The following is an 18,134-nucleotide window of genomic DNA, read 5'->3' on the forward strand; positions in this document are numbered from 1 at the left end:
GGACTACGACCAGGGAGACTGGCTGGATCCCCTGACGCTCGCTCGGTGCATGGGGCTCTCCAGACCTCGTACCCCCCGGCGCGTACTTCAGGAGGTGAAGGCCGCTTTGCCGCCCACTGCTAGAGCTTACCTCGAATGGGTCCTGCTTGAGGGCACTCCCCGCCCACCCTCTACCCCAGGCTCGCCGGACCTTTTAATTGGACCCCTTCCCCGTAGACCCAATCGATCCCCTCACCCCTTTACGGCAGCCGGTATGCTTGAACTGCAGCCGGTATGCTTCCAAACCGCGCCAAGGAAACATCTATACACACTTGTGCTCCACACCCTTCACGCCCTCACCCTAGTGTCCCGCCCCGACACAAAGTGGCGAGACCTTCTGCCACCTTTGGAGGGTGAGCAACCCCGGTGGGCCAGCCTATATTCCACCTTGGTTCTGAGGCCCGTCGGAGACATCAGTTGGCAGCTCCTTCACGGAGCTGTGAACACGGGCACGTACGTGGCGCAGTTCAACCCCATCCCGGATACTTGTCCCTTTTGTGGTGTGAGGGAAACCCTGGCACACGTATATTTGGAGTGCGCCAGGCTGCAGCCCCTGTTCCAGCTTCCCACAAATCTTCTATTACGTTTTTGGTTGCATTTTTCCCCTCACCTTTTTATTTTTGCACTCCCCATCCGTGGCCTCACAAAGTCGCGGGATCTCCTAGTTAACCTCCTCCTGGCCCTGGCTAAAATGGCCATCTATAAAACCAGAGAGAGGAGGTTGGCCGATGGAGTTTCCTGTGACTGTGGGGCCATTTTCCGATCCTCAGTCCGTTCACGTATCCGGGCGGAGTTCCTCTGGGCGACGGCCACCGACTCCCTTGATGCTTTTGAGGAGTGGTGGGCGCTGTCCGAGGCTCTCTGCTCGGTGTCCCCGTCCGGCTCCCTTTGTTTTGATCCTTTGATTGGGGGAGAGAGTAAGGGACCCCAGCCCCAGCCATTGCTGCTGCGGACACCACCACCTTAGAGGGGTCCTTTCACACGTGGGTGCACTCCCCCCCCCCCCCCGGGTTGTCCACCCGACAGCCTGCCCCTTTTTTTGAGTGCTTTCAGAGGAGGGAATTGTTGGTGACACTCGGGTGTGGCACCAGGTAACTCGAGGGGGTGGCAGACCTTGAGAGTCGATGAAGCCCCCTCGCTCTGGACCACCAGGTAACTCGGAAGGATGGAAGACCACGAGAGTCGAGGAAGCCCCCTGCTCCGGGCGCAGGCAAGCTTGAACACTTCCCTCCCCTGAAGCTAATGAGAAAACAATTGTGATTGGTTGCTGTGTTACACATTGCATATGCTGTTGTTTTGTTTTGTAAGTGTGTTATGCAAATAAAAAAAAATTACTCTCCTATAGCCATCTGGCCTGACCCTGTCACACCTGTAATAAACTCTCTAAAGGTTTATTAACCAGGAAAAAGAAATGAGAGTTATTTGGAGGTTGAAGCAAGCAAACTTACAAACACAAATGAGTTATCTCAATCCTAAGAGTGACAGAATTGTAGTGGCAAAGAGTCCTGTGGCACCTTATAGACTAACAGACGTATTGGAGCATAAGCTTTCATGGGTGAATACCCACTTTGTCGGATGCCTGTCATAGAATTGTAGTGTTCTGTCAATTCAATTCATAGTGGACCCAGGGGTAACTCCTGAGGATCTCTGCCTGAATTTAAAGTCTCTGGTCACGTCAGTGTGAAAACAGCCAAGAGAGATGGAAAATTTTCCTGCAATTTTGTTTTATTTCCTTTATTCAGCTTCCAAGTCCCCAGAATAAGCTTCCTTGCACATAGCATTTCCAAGGTGCATTAACCAATTGTTTGTATTGTGACATTTGTTCATGGCCCATCTGATTTTGATAGCCCTTCTGGATGGGCAAGGGAGGGATGGAGCACAATTCCCGTGCTGGGTTCACAAATTCAGAGCAAATATTTTCAAAGTTATAAAGCAAAACTGACATACTTATTGCAAGGGCCCTACCAAATTCATGGCCGTGAAAAATGTGTCATGAACCGTAAAATCTGGAATCCACCGTGAAATCTGGTCTTTTTGCACTTTCACTCTATACTATACAGATTTCATAGGGGAGACTCTTCTTACTGTAACTCGGGGTCCTGACACAAAAGGGGATTAAGGGGCGGGGGTTGCAAGGTTATTTTAGGGGAGCTGTGATATTGCCACCCTTACTTCTGCGCTGCCTTCAGAGCTCGGTGGCCAGAAAGCGACAGCTGCTGGCCAGGTGCCCAGCTTTGAAGGCAGCACTGCCAGCAGCAGCGCAGAAGTAAGGGTGGCAGTGGGCAGCTGGAAGGCCCAGCTCTGCAGGCAGCATCACAGAAGTAAGAGTCGCAATACCATTCCATGCCATCCTCACTTCTCTGCTGCTGCTGGTGGTGGCACTACCTTCAGAGCTGGGCTCCTGGCCAGCAGCTGCCACTATTCGGCTACCCAGTTCTGAAGGCAGCGCCACCATCAGCAGCAGAGAAGTAAGGGTGGCAATACCATGACCCCCCCAATAATTTTGTGCCCCCCACTGTCCCCGTGAAATTTCATATTTAAATATCTGAAATCATGGAATTTATTATTTTTAAAATTCTAGGACTGTGAAATTGACCAAAATGGACCATGAATTTTATAGGGCCCTACTTATTGCATAGAGTATTGACATTGCAAGTGAGATTAGTGCATGCAGCAATTTACTAGCATTTCATAGAGTCTAAACACAAAATACATCCTTATAAGACTAATACCTGTTTTGAGCAAAACTAACAAATAGGTGAACTGGTCTGCTCTCTAGCTATGAGTTTGCTAGTTCTTAGCGAATGCGTGCCATCTTGGCAAGAGCTGGCACCTGGTTTGCCAATGTCACACTAATGTTATAAAAGATTTCATTAACAACTAAAAGCTCCCACTGGATTTGAAATGTGGATTCTCTTTTGTAATGTCACCAACCTCCTCACCCCAACCTGCCTCTCTCTTAACCAGGAAGGAACTTGTTGGGGGAGAGGGTAGTATAATCTTCATGTTCATTCAAACTTCAGCCCTTCTGCTGAGACTACTAAGTATGATGTGCAAACCGTCCATTAAGGACTGATTCAATATCACTAGTTAATTCACATAGGCCTCTGAACAGCTGTCAAATGGTAATGACGGTCAGTCAGTAAGTATCACCCCCTGGGTTGGATCCTCATAGTTGACTTGGTGGGTATCATTCATTACAATAACTGTAATTCTTTTTAATATTTATCTTAAGAAAAATGGCAGTTTTCAGCCCTGAATGTGACATAAGTTCACCTGAACTGTTGATAAAATATCAGAAAAATAAATATTATTTAGCTCAAACATTTTTGTAAGCATTTTTAATAACCTTCTAATATGGCCGGATTTGCACTAACTTCTGTGCTGTGTTTTCCAAGAGACTGGATAAAATGTTCACATCCATATTTAGGAGAGAAAATTTTCCTATAGAACATACAATTTCCTGTGTCTTTGTTTTTGTAGAAAAAAGAGAATTTGTTTAACAAATATGGCAGCTTGTCATCTGTGGAAAAAGAAAAAGTAAACACAATATCTACCTTGAAAAGAGAGATGAAAGTGATATATAAGAAAATCACTTGCAAAATGTTATGCTGACTGCTAGGTACTGGGGATGAGTGGGCTGGGAGGCTAGAAGATCAACAATCAGTCTTGTTATTACACAAAGTTTGAGTGAGTCTGAGAAATCTGCATTTTCTGAAGACTTGTTTAGATTCCAAAAGCAAGAAGATTCTTAATTAAAGAAGATTATACAATTATTTTAAGATCTTATGAATGTCTAGAAGAATGTTAATACAAGCAGCCAAATTATTCTAACTAGTGTTTTCATAGCTACCCTATCACTACACTTGATTAACTAGTCTCCCCTATTATAAACAATTGTTATGAAATGACACATAAAAATGAGGATATGGTATGCAGATGCGCACTTAACATGCTTGCCAATTAATTCAAAACAATATGAAGGAGGTGGAAAAGTTGGGGCTTTTTTATTTTCTAGCAACTGTCTAGCTATTTTGTCTTATTGTTATTTATTATTTGCATTACAGTAGTGTCCAGAGGTCACAAACAATCACATACGAGAGCCAAGGTTCATCCCCAAAAGCCTTAAATATTACACTTGCTGTAGACGAACATCCGCTGTGATCTTCCTATTAAAATGTTAAAACTTTTCAAGTGTGCTTGTAATTCAGTAATCATGGGTGCTCAAGTTGGACAGACTAGTCAACTAGCTTCTCTCTTTCTCTTCGTCCCTCTCCCAAAAATTGGCGAATGAATGTTACACAACTTTTGTACTGTGGTGAAAGTCTCTATTTTTAGGGTGTCAGAATTCATAAAACCCTTGTCTTTGTAACTTCAAGTCTGACAGAAATTCTAACTCAGGGCCAGATCTACTAATTTTGAGTTGATATGACGGTTTTACGGATTTTAGAAGAGTGTCAGAATTGGATTTATAATGGAAACTTATCTGGAACATTTGCGATGGAGTGTTTGCTGCTACTCCATAATATGCACATTGAGCTTACTTATTCAATGATGTTCTGTGTCCTTGGATTTTTCCACGTGTATAATAGATAACACCAAGTCTGCTGACTTAGAATATTTTTTAATTCATTAGACTAAAACAAGCAGTTGCTTGGAGACTAGAAACATAAAACACAGACAATGAGGCTATCTGGGAAAACATCAATGCTGCTATATTGCCTTTTCATAGAGGTCAGGGCAATGAGCCAGAGGGAGGTTTGGTAGACAAATAGGAAACCCAGAAGAGAACCAGTTTGTCAGCATTTACAGCTGATTACCTTGAGAATAATTTTCCTTAAGTATAGACTGTGTGGCATTTGTTTAGGAGGAGTATGTTTGTTCAATAAACCTCCTAAAAACTAAGTCTATATTCTATGTGGTGTGGAATCATTTGCTCAAAACTGATGAACTAAGGGTTAATGGGATTTTTAACTATGTCAGCTAGTTTGTCCCTGGACTTGATGGGGAGTGAAGAGAGCCTGTTACTACAAGAACAAGGAGTATTCTGAGCTGAATACTCCTAGATATGAGAAGGCAACTTGCTAACATTTCTCACATAAGACAAAAGAGTCCTTATCATAGTTGTATATGTTGGGAAAGGTATTCTTAGGTTTGTGACTGCCAAATATTTTTATTGACAAAGTAGCAGAGAAGGAACGAGGAGAGACTTAAATTCAAATAGAGACTTAAGTTAGAAATAAAAGGAAGTCAGAAGGGAAAAAAATTAACATGAGTGAGAATGTGAGGTGGAGTAAAAGGTGTAGCCGTACACCCAGCTAAAGTAGATGGTTATATCACCAAAAGGAAATACCAGGTGTAAACATTTAGTCTGGGAAATAGAAACATTTGTCCAAGAATTTAGTTAGCTAAGACTGAGAACTGGTAACTTGGTAGTTATATGAGAGAGAGGATCACCCTTAAGTTAAAGAGAAAGACATTTCTGTACCTTAAGAGGATGATTCTGGATACGTGAGTGTTGTCCTCTGATTCCTGCTGGTTCCAGTGACCAAACACGAAGTGTCTCAGACTATTAACTGAGAAATTTAATATTAACAGAAGAAGAAAGTTGGAAGCCCTGTGTCTCTAGCCAGCTGCCATTTGCCTTGTGCCATTGACTGCCAGCTGGAGAGCCAAAATACTGCCAGCACAAAATACACTCATGCAGAGCTTTGAGTGTGGAACTTTGCTGGAATAAAGATATTTGTTTCAAATGTTAATGTCAAGCTAAGATTTATTTGCTAGAATGCACATGACTTTGGTCATATTCTCATCTGCATAGATGCTGTGTCTGGCATAGATGTGGTAGGAGGCAAATATCATGCCATCTTTATGCCACATTCCCACCCAACAATTTTGCTGTCAGACAGGGGCTCAGTTGTCCATTGATGTAATTTAGAGACAGCTTTAAATTATGTCCAGCTGTACTGGGCCTCAAGGAGCAGTTTTGACAGCCTAGGGTCACTGGAATGGAGCAGTGTTACATTCATGCCTTCCTTTTCCCGGGCCATGTCCATATGTTAGGACAGGGCTACAAAAGAGGGCAATACAGGGTCATTACATCAGCTCTATGCCATGTGGGGACCTTCTTCACGCTAGAGAGTAGCTCCTTTGCTGACTGGGGCAAAGCAGGTAGAATGCAAGCAAGGGACAAGGATCTGGCCCACAAATTCAAAAGCTGTAATCTGCAGTTTTCTGCAGAGAAGATAAAAATCATAACATTTACACTGAAAAAGGTATCTGCTGAAATAAATGATAACTCACTCATAACATTACTTGGATGTACCTAAACATTTGCCTCCTTAAGTCTGTTTGCTTTATATGATAATGTTTTCATTTAATCAAAGCATGATGCAATCCATTATCTGCAGTTTGGTTAATTTTTCAGTGAAATGAATGAGCTGCCTTACTTACTGTATCCTAATGTTATTTACCCTTTTGATTTCTTGTTGTTTGAAGGGTAATAATAAAAACGGTCTCTGATTTACCAAATGGGAGGAGTCCAGAGTCCCCTGTCTTAAATTATGTGGATGACTCAGTGATTTTGGGTCTCCTGGAGAAAAATCAGTCTCTGAACAAATGTTTCAAAAGATTACGTTTATTAAGACTTTAGCTGCTACAGTGGGACAACTGGTACTATTGGAAAGCACATAATAGAATGGCAAAAATATATTGATATATAAATAAGACAGATATATTAGTTATATTTTGTCAGTCTAAGTGCCTTCCCATAATACCAATACTGTACTGTATTATTTACTACAGTGTGTCTATATACACTGTAGTAAATAATACAGCATATAAGAATAAATTATAATACCATTGAAGCCAGAGCTTATTTTGATTAGCTAAACATTTTTTTTTTTAATTACAAGGAAAATCTTCTGTTTACAGTTTACCAGCTTGGTCTATTTTCTTCTCACTACTCACTCTCCCGGTCCAGAACCAAGGGATGAATATGTTCCTCCATGGAAAGAAACATCTGTTACTCTGTGATAAGTGTTGGATGGACCATGTTTACAGAAAATTAAATGTAAAATCCTAATATGTTTCCTCTCTAAAGACTAAAGAATAGGGATTTTTTAATTTTATGGCTGGGTAGGCATTAAGCTGCAGTATCTTGGTGGACAGCCTTTGCATATTGTATATAACCATACATAAATTTAATAAGGTTGGGAGTTGTTGGGCTAGCGCACGTCTACTATCTAATCAGAAAGATGTGATAGTACAGAACTAGCCAACATATTGCAATTGTTTAAATAACATTTGCCTATGGGAATAATGGGTGAAGCAGCACAAGACAAGTGAAAAAAAGTGTTTGTTTTTTCTTTTAAATAATGTTATTTCCTTTGCAAGCTTTGTTTGAAACAAATATATAATTAAAATGCAAATAAGTATCTTAATGCATCACAGTGGATGAGATTTTAAACATACAAAAGTCGGGAAATTCAGAGATACTCAGGCCAAATTCAGCTCATAGATTCGGTAGTTGTTGGTGTAACTCTACTGAAGTTAGCTTCACTCCAAATTTATACCAGTGTATCTGTGATCAGAATTTGGGCCAGGCACACGTAAATAATCCCCTCATCCATATATCGTAGCTTGTCTCTCTGTGCAGATTGTTAATGGTAAAGTCTTAAAATACATGTGCAATGTGACTGAGTTGCGGCAGGACTGAGTTGCTGCAGGAACCATACCTGAGTTTCTTGACTTTTGTGTATTCAAAATTTCAATCATCACGTTTTGTTACTGTCATTAGAGATAAGCTCAGTGTAGAACACTGGATCTGAGCTCATGCAAATATTGGGGAAGTTCAGGTCTAGATGTTGGTCCAAACAGTACAGTTCAGGTATGCAGTATCTCTACAGTAGGCCATTTGGAACAATAAATCGGAAGAAGATTGAATTTTAAGTATGGATTTCAATCGGAATTTAAATCTCGACTCGAGCATTTGATGTCCTGCCCTAGCATTAACATTTTTTCTTGTTTCCTTCCGTTTCATTTATATTTATTTAAAAAAACAAAACAAAAAGAGAAGGATGTGGCTGAGAAAAAAGTGAAAACACCTAAAACCAGGAGATTATAATGAGAGCCCATCTTTAAGTTTAGTGACTGCTTTAGCAATGCCATAATGTTTCAGCTGAGTGTTTTTGGCTTAGGTTGTGTGATTATTTTTATTTTATATTCATTATCTGAAGAAGAAAAGGAATCTTCTTCACTGACTCCTTCATAAAAGTTTAAAGACAGCATTTCATTTTTTAATTTTGTTACAGTGCGTATGCTGGTATAGCAACTTCTTCCTATTGATTGTCTGTGAAGTGACTCAGCATGCTATTTCACTTCCTGGATTTAGTAAATATTTATCTGAATTTAGTTGAAGATAAATCGAGGTGGGAGAGGGCGGAGAGGGAATCCTTATTGTACTAATAAGACGTTAGATCATAAATTCCAAAGAGGATAATTTGCTGCCTTAGAGCCTGTTCTATTAAAGTTAATGGAAAGATTGGCTTCAATGGGCGTTGGATAAACGCCTTGGACTATAATATGAGAAACAACAACAGACAACTATGCTGTTTCCTTCTGGAAGTTTATTATCCCACTCAGAGCCAAATACAGGAGGAATGATGTTGTTAATTTTGAGCAATGCTTAACCACATATTAAATGACCGCTGCAGCATGTTGCAAGTCATCGCTCATCAACAAAGACACATCATTCAAAATGTAACAGATAAAAGGGGCAGATCCTTCACCTGGCATAAATTGACTTCAGTAGAGCTTTGACAATTTACATGAGCTGAGCATCCATCCCAAACAATCTAATCTTGCTTTCATTGAAATAAATGTGATTTTTACTATTGACTTGAATGAAAAGGCTTGGGCCCATAGAGACTTATGTTGTTGTCCAGTTAACAGTGCTTGAAGATCACTCACTACCAAGTTGCTCTACTGCTGTCCATTATAAAATCTAGACCTCCTACACTGGACCTATCAATACCATTGAAAGCATTGCATTGAAGGTCAAAGAAAAGGTGTACTGTCCTTTTGATCAGGACACACAGGTGAATGAGGACAGACACAGGGATGGATTTTAAGCTGCAGGCCACAACATTATAAAAATTTAACATTGGAGAGGGGAACTATTTGTTCAGTTCCCCAAACCCCTTGAACAAGTGATCAGTCAGACCCACAACAACCTGAAAACACAGACATATACAAAAGATCTGAAAATCCCAGACCAGGGTTTTAATAAATGACTGTGGGAAGCCAGAACCAGTTGGCTCTTATCTCTCAGGCTGGCCAATGGCAATGGGGCACTTAGGGAGGAGGGGCCTATCCCTGTATATACTCCCCTTTTATCTTAAAGCTGTCCAGTAACTTGAAGATCCAATCAAGTTGCCCATCCATTAGATTGGTGGATGGCATTAGATCTGAATGGCAGACTGATGGCAATTCATTTTTAAAAAATAAAGATCCTTTCAAATACAGTGACTAATGAAGGGAAAACCTCAGAAGGCTCATAGGTTGGCTGGGTTTGGAGGCTTATGCAACGTTTATCCAAATCATAGTTTATAAACCTTTAAATCTCTTCGGTCTGGGAAGTAGTCTCACAAGAACAGATTTCCTCCCAAAGTTTCTGTTGCTTTCTGGTTTAAGCCAAGTCAAAAATACTGCAAGAGAAGCTGCATTTTCACAGTGCCAGTTCTAAGGTAGCCCAAAATGAGGAAATCCAGAGCACCTGATAATTAATGTGACAATTAACAAACATGACAGGCAGGGTGACAAATGAAGTTAACCAAGCATTTGGGAACTTCAAAATCAGCTTGGATTTGGTTCACTTTGAATTCTGGATGAAGGTTCAGGTGGGTCAATTCTTATTTTGTTCAAACTGACTTGGACAAAATTTGGAAGCCTGGATGGTTATCTAAGAATTTTCTGAACTATTCACACCTCTTCTGTGTGCAAAGTTAGGCTGGGAATCCCTTGAGAACAGGTTTTATGGAACAATTTCTATTGCTTCATGTTTGTGATTAGGCCAGAAAATACCACACGAGCAGCCTTATGGTTTCAATCTCTCTTTCTGCCAGGAAGCACTGAAGCATGTGAAAATATGGGTGGAGTAGGTGATCAGAAAGTCTTTGTAATTATATTTTTATTAGGCTCAGTGTGACTACCAACACTTCTTGATAGGTATGTTTTGTCTGACAGCATTTATAAAACAGAACAGAAGATTAAGTGAATATATTTGTCAAATATTAAACAGCAGTCATTAAATATTTTTGGTAAGACTGGGGTTATCTTAAAAATGGATTTTCATAGATCATTTTGTGTATCATCTCAAGTATTCCATTTAAGTCCACGTACCGTGTTCAAGTTACCAAAATGGCATACATCTGATCAATTTTTGGGTGGCTGTGCTCTAAAGGCTTCTGACAAAAGTAAATGTTTACCTTGTGTTAATCCTCTCTGTAGAATTCTGTGGAGCGCTGAAGAAATATTAGAGAGAAATGAAAGAAGAGTAGAATGAAACACACTAAATGAAGTCTAAATTCACTTTAAGAAATTTTTTACTATCACCCACAAGATGGTGCCACTTCCTTAATTTAGAATGCAATTGTACTCTGAAAACTATGTAAAAATGATACTTTTATTAAATTAATCCCTGTGAAAAGGGCTATGGACAACATAAATCTCATGTAATCCTTCAGAATAGGGTTTAAGAGGGATTTAAATAATGCGTAGGCCTTGTGCTGGCCCTCTGCAAAATTCAGTCATATTTTTTGGAGTGAAAGACAAAAATAAGCTTCACTACATTGTGTTCTTGTTAGCCCTGAAGAGCTAACATAACTAAAAGTGAGTTGGATTCTGTTCCTTTCCATGTATCTCCAAAATAATTGTTTACCAAATTCTAAAGAATTATATCCGTGCAAACATACTGAAGACAGCAGAACTGCACAGCTATTACTGATGGTATAATTTAAAAAAATGAGATTGCAATGTGTAACTGAGGGCATAGTTTGGGTTATAGAATTGTCATTACTCGTGATGATTAATAAGGTGGAAAGAACCCAGCTTTACTTTCAGATCCCTACTGGGTTTTCAAAGCTGGCAGTTAGAAAAAATGTTTACTTATAAACTGAGTACATACAATATAGAAATAATTGAAAGGCAATAAATATATACGCCCATGATGCCATTTTTAGTCACGTTTCAAACTAAAACCACATTTGGCTCTTTTGGGATGTTAAGTGCTGGTCATGGTTGCACATTAGTTCATTATTCAAGACAAAAAACTGTAAGACTAAAAAACCTATGGTCCCAGTTGATTATAGACAATATTATATCCATAAAAACTATGTGAAAAGAACATTAAGGTTGAAAGTTAGGAGATACCAGAACTCAAGTGCTCCTCTGCGCCTATTCACCCCTGCTGCTCCTAGCTTCTGCCCCCTTTCGTCTCTGCTCCTATCCATGCCACATCCTCCTGGCTCCTGCCCCACTTCCTCTCTGTGCCAATCCATCCCCTTGACTCTCAACCCCCTCTACTCCTATCCACCCTCCACAAGCTCCAGTGTCCCCTTCTCCCTTTGCTTCCCCCACACTCCCCTTCTAATCCTCCTCACCCACTAGCTTCTGCAACCCATTCTCCCTATGTCTAACAATGTCTCAACCCTCTGCATTCCAGTGTAACTGTTTCCTCCCACGTGGTGCCTGGGTGATAGCCAGGGCAGGGGAGAACTGAAAACACAGGAGAGAGAGCCTCTCCACACTCAGCACTGGTGCCTGACACTACAGCAGGCTCTGGGAGCAGCAATTGCAGGGAATCTCCTGCTTAGCTGGAGCATGCTCAGTGCAGATGGATGTTGGGGTTTTCAGATAATTTAGCTGCCAAACTCAAACCAATCTCTGCTGAGCATGTGCAAACTGAGATTTTTTGGAGTTTTATAGCTTGGCCAAATCTGGGTGAATTTTCAAGGGGATGGCAAAAGGCCCATTCCTGATAAAGGAACATTGTCCCCTTGCCACATTTCAAGCAAGGAGATGCCAGAGCTTGTCAATGAAATAGTTGTAAAAATTTTCTTAATATGAGCAAAAAAACCCCAAACAAACCCATATTTTCCCCCCTAATCTTCCTCTTGGTTGAATTGTTTTTGAAGAAACTTTACAAAAATAATCATCCCGAGGGAGACTCCTGGCAAGGAAACTTTCAGCCTGAATGGTTCAAATTTGGCAATGTTATAAGCAACTGGAAATAGGGTCATATAATGGAAAAGTGTAGGGAAAACTCTAGGCATTGTTACCAGCTCTGGTTCAAATAACAACACTGATCAGGTTTGGTAAGGCAATTGGAGAATTCATTTACTTTTTACTAGAGCTGTCGATTAATCACAGTTAACTCATGCAATTAACTAAAACAAAAATTGTGATAAAAAATTAAATATTTTGGATGTTTTTCTACATTTTCATATATATTATATTCTACGTTGTAACTGAAATCAAAGTGAATATTATTTTTTATTACAAATACTTGCACTGTAAAATTGATAGACAAAAATGTCCCCTGGAATGGTGGTTTAAGCATGAAGGAACACATGAATCTTAAGCGCAACTGGCACGTAATATCTTGTGACACCGGCTACAACAGTGCCATGAGAACACCTGTTCTCACTTTCAGGTGGCATTGTAAACAAGAAGCGGGCAGCATTATCTCCTGCAAATGTAAACAAACTTGTTTGTCTGAGCGAATGGCTAAACAAGAAGTAGGACTGAATGGACTTGCAGGCTGTAAAATTTTACATTGTTTTGTTTTTGAGTGCAGTTATGTAACAAAAAAAATCTACATCTGTAAGTTGCACTTTCATGAAAAGAGATTGCACTACAGTACTTTTATGAGGTGAACTGAAAATTACTATTTCTTTTGTTTTTTTACAGTGCAAATACTTGTAAGCAAAAGTAAATATAAAGTGAGCACTGTACACGTATTCTGTTTTGTAACTGAAATAAATATATTTGAAAATGTAGAAAACATCCAAAAATATTTAAATAAATGGTATTCTATTATTGTTTACCAGTGCGATTAATTGCGATTAATTTTTTTAATTGCGTGATTAATAGCCATATATTTTTTAAATTGCTTGACAGCCCTACTTTTTACCAGTGGGAACCGAATGTGTATTTAAGTTAGAGAGGTAATATTTTCATAAGTGCTTAAATTACTTGGGAGCCTAACTCCTGTTGCAGGTCACCATGATTTAAGCACGTAAGTCTCTTGGGCGCTTAAAATTTTACTTGAGAATAAAATCCAAATTGCTTCTACTCACATGGCTATAATTAGCTATAATAGAGAAACTAAACAGGCAAATAGTGACTAAAATGGTATCAGTGATACTGTCGCACAATGACACATCATAGAAACAGAACAACAGGGAGAGGTAATTTGGTTAAAAATGTGGGTGACTCCAAATATGAGGCAACTTATTATCTTGTGATAATTACCCACCCACACACCTGAATTCTTCCTGTCTCAAGTGATGCAGTAAGCTTCATCTATATTTTAATCTTTGCATATCTAATTTTCCAGTGAACCTATTCAAAACATGGACCGTATATAACTACATTTCCATCCCACTACATGTTGAAAGACATTCAGTTAACTTATTTTTCAAGTATTTGCATCAACCACAATCATTTATATGACTCTCAGCAGCCCCGTAGCTGTATACGTATTCGATTAGGTTAGCTGCAGTCACAGGGACATCTCCCAATCTCAGTCATACAGGATGTTTCCACACCTTCTGAATATTCCACTTTTCTTATGATAGTTCCAATTTCTCCTGATCATGCCTTAGGCCTACTGAAAAGACATGCTGTTTGTGAAATTTAAATTGAAGACTAAAATCATCTCAAAATTAATAAAGAGTATTTTTTGTTTTAAGAACAATAACAAAAATTTCATACACCTGTTGGATTACCTTTAAAAGGAACTCTATATTAAGGCTGTAAAACATAAGCTCTTCAAAATTTGTAACAGGAAAATCACTGACAAGATTTGGTAATTACAAATATAAGGCTTTGGACTCTGGATAACAAAAATCCCCTGACAAATCCATATTTGCAGAAGATAAAGAAATGTTGACATTAAAGAATCCTAGCATGCTGTCCAGCCCCTCCGCTCCCCATAACAGATTAAGGGAGTAAAGTAGGATAATATAGACTGACATAACATTGAAATATAAAAGTGAAGGATTGCTAATGATAAGATTAAAAGCTTTTATAGTTGCAAATCATTAAAATATAGATATGGATTGATGTGCTAAAGCAGTGGCCCCCAAACTTTTCAGGGTCGCGCCCGTCTTGCCCTGTCCACGCACCCCTACCCCCCGCAAGCTGGGGTGTGAAAATGTATACAAATCCAAGTGCCAAACTGGAGAACCATCTTACCAGGAAATGAAGGAACAGGACTGAAGGACCACTCCAAAGGATCAGAGTAGATCAAAAAGTTTCCATGCAGCTTTTAGGCATTCCACTCTTGTGAATGTTCTTTTTAATTTCCAGTTAACTAGCCTCCTCATTTGTGTGTAGTCCCGCTTTTTGAAATTAAATGCTACTGTGGTGGGTTTCTTTGGTATTTTCCCCCTTACAAGGATGTTTAATTTAATTACAGTATGATCACTATTAATGAGCGGTTCAGCTATATTCACCTCTTAGACCAGATCCTGTGCACGACTGAGGACTAAATCAATAATTACCCCTCCTCTTGTGGGTTCAATGACTAGCTCCTCTGCATCCCATCCTGAGGTGAAATGTTCCCAGGCCAGATGAGGATAGTTGAAATACCCCATTATTATTGGGTTTCTGTTTCAGTAACTTCTCTAATCTCCCTGAGCATTTCACAGTTATCGTCACCATCCTAGTCAGGTGATTGGCAGTATATTCCTACTGCTATACTCTGATTATTCAACCATGGAATTTATATCCATAAAGATTCTGTGGTACTGTTTTATTCATATAATATAGAAATATATTTGACGCTATGCTTTCTTTCAAATATAGTGCCAGTCCCCCATCAGCATGACCTACTCTGTCATTCCTATATATATTTTACCCTGGAATTACTGTGTCCCACTGATTATCACCATTCCACCGAGTTTCTGTGATGCCTATTATATCAATATTCTCATTTAATACCAAGTACTCAAGTTCACCCATCTCAATATTTAGACTTCTTGCATTTGTATAAAAGCACTTGCAAAAAGAAAAGGAGTACTTGTGGCACCTTAGAGACTAACCAATTTATTTGAGCATGAGCTTTCGTGAGCTACAGCTCACTTCATCGGATGCATACTGTGGAAACTGCAGAAGACATTATATACACAGAGACCATGAAACAATACCTCCTCCCACCCCACTCTCCTGCTGGTAATAGCTTATCTAAAGTGATCATCAAGTTGGGCCATTTCCAGCACAAATCCAGGTTTTCTCACCCTCCGCTCCCCCCCCCCCCCGCACAAACTTACTCTCCTGCTGGTAATAGCCCATCCAAAGTGACCACTCTCTTCACAATGTGTATGATAATCAAGGTGGGCCATTTCCTGCACAAATCCAGGTTCTCTCACCTCCTCACCCCCCTCCAAAAACCACACACACAAACTCACTCTCCTGCTGGTAATAGCCTATCCAAAGTGACCACTCTCCTTACAACGTGCATGAAAATCAAGGTGGGCCATTTCCAGCACAAATCCAGGTTCTCATCCCCCCCCCTTTTTCCCAAAACACACACACACACAAACTCACTCTCCTGCTGGTAATAGCTTATCCAAAGTGACCACTCTCCCTACAATGTGCATGATAATCAAGGTGGGCCATTTCCAGCACAAATCCAGGTTTTTTCACCCCCCCCACCCCCATACACACACAAACTCACTCTCCTGCTGGTAATAGCGCATCCAAAGTGATCACTCTCCCTACAATGTGCATGATAATCAAGGTGGGCCATTTCCAGCACAAATCCAGGTTTTCTCGCCCCCCCCCCCACAAAAACTCACTCTCCTGCTGGCAATAGCTCATCCAAACTGACCACTCTCCCCACAATGTGCATGACAATCAAGGTGGGCCATTTCCAGCATAAATCCAAGTTTAACCAGAACGTCTGGGGGGGGGGGGGGGGGAACAAGGTGAAATAGGCTACCTTGCATAATGACTTAGCCACTCCCAGTCTCTATCTAAGCCTAAATTAATAGTATCCAATTTGCAAATGAATTCCAATTCAGCAGTTTCTCGCTGGAGTCTGGATTTGAAGTTTTTTTGTTGTAAGATAGCGACCTTCATGTCTGTGATTGCGTGACCAGAGAGATTGAAGTGTTCTCCAACTGGTTTATGAATGTTATAATTCTTGACATCTGATTTGTGTCCATTTATTCTTTTACGTAGACACCACGTAGACACTACTGACTTCCTGAGGAAACTACAATCCATCGGTGATCTTCCTGATAACACCATCCTGGCCACTATGGATGTAGAAGCCCTCTACACCAACATTCCACACAAAGATGGACTACAAGCCATCAAGAACACTATCCCCGATAATGTCACGGCTAACCTGGTGGCTGAACTTTGTGACTTTGTCCTTACCCATAACTATTTTACATTTGGGGACAATGTATACCTTCAGATCAGCGGCACTGTTATGGGTACCCGCATGGCCCCACAGTATGCCAACATTTTTATGGCTGATTTAGAACAACGCTTCCTCAGCTCTCATCCCCTAACACCCCTACTCTACTTGCGCTATATTGATGACATCTTCATCATCTGGACCATGGAAAAGAAGCCCTTGAGGAATTCCACCATGATTTCAACAATTTCCATCCCACCATCAACCTCAGCCTGGTCCAGTCCACACAAGAGATCCACTTCCTGGACACTACAGTGCTAATAAAGAATGGTCACATAAACACCACCCTATACCGGAAACCTACTGACCGCTATTCCTACCTACATGCCTCCAGCTTTCACCCTGACCACACCACACGATCCATCGTCTACAGCCAAGCTCTGCGATACAACCGCATTTGCTCCAACCCCTCAGACAGAGACAAACACCTACAAGATCTCTATCAAGCATTCTTACAACTACAATACCCACCTGCGGAAGTGAAGAAACAGATTGATAGAGCCAGAAGAGTTCCCAGAAGTCACCTACTACAGGACAGGCCTAACAAAGAAAATAACAGAACGCCACTAGCCGTCACCTTCAGCCCTCAACTAAAACCCCTCCAACGCATTATTAAGGATCTACAACCTATCCTGAAGGGTGACCCAACACTCTCACAAAGCTTGGGAGACAGGCCAGTCCTTGCCAACAGACAGCCCCCCAAACTGAAGCAAATACTCACCATCAACCACATACCACACAACAGAACCACTAACCCAGGAACCTATCCTTGCAACAAAGCCCATTGCCAACTGTGCCCACATATCTATTCAGGGGACACGATCACAGGGCCTAATAACATCAGCCACACTATCAGAGGCTTGGTCACCTGCACATCCACCAATGTGATATATGATATCATGTGCCAGCAATGCCCCTCTGCCATGTACATTGGTCAAACAGGACAGTCTCTACGTAAAAGAATAAATGGACACAAATCAGATGTCAAGAATTATAACATTCATAAACCAGTCGGAGAACACTTCAATCTCTCTGGTCACGCAATCACAGACATGAAGGTCGCTATCTTACAACAAAAAAACTTCAAATCCAGACTCCAGCGAGAAACTGCTGAATTGGAATTCATTTGCAAATTGGATACTATTAATTTAGGCTTAAATAGAGACTGGGAGTGGCTAAGTCATTATGCAAGGTAGCCTATTTCCCCTTGTTTTTTCCCACGCCCCCCCCCCCCCCCAGACGTTCTGGTTAAACTTGGATTTATGCTGGAAATGGCCCACCTTGATTGTCATGCACATTGTGGGGAGAGTGGTCAGTTTGGATGAGCTATTGCCAGCAGGAGAGTGAGTTTGTGTGTGGGGGGAGAGGGGGTGAGAAAACCTGG

This window comes from Chelonia mydas, chromosome 1, assembly GCF_015237465.2.
Source record: "Chelonia mydas isolate rCheMyd1 chromosome 1, rCheMyd1.pri.v2, whole genome shotgun sequence".
Lineage (NCBI taxonomy): Eukaryota > Metazoa > Chordata > Testudines > Cheloniidae > Chelonia > Chelonia mydas.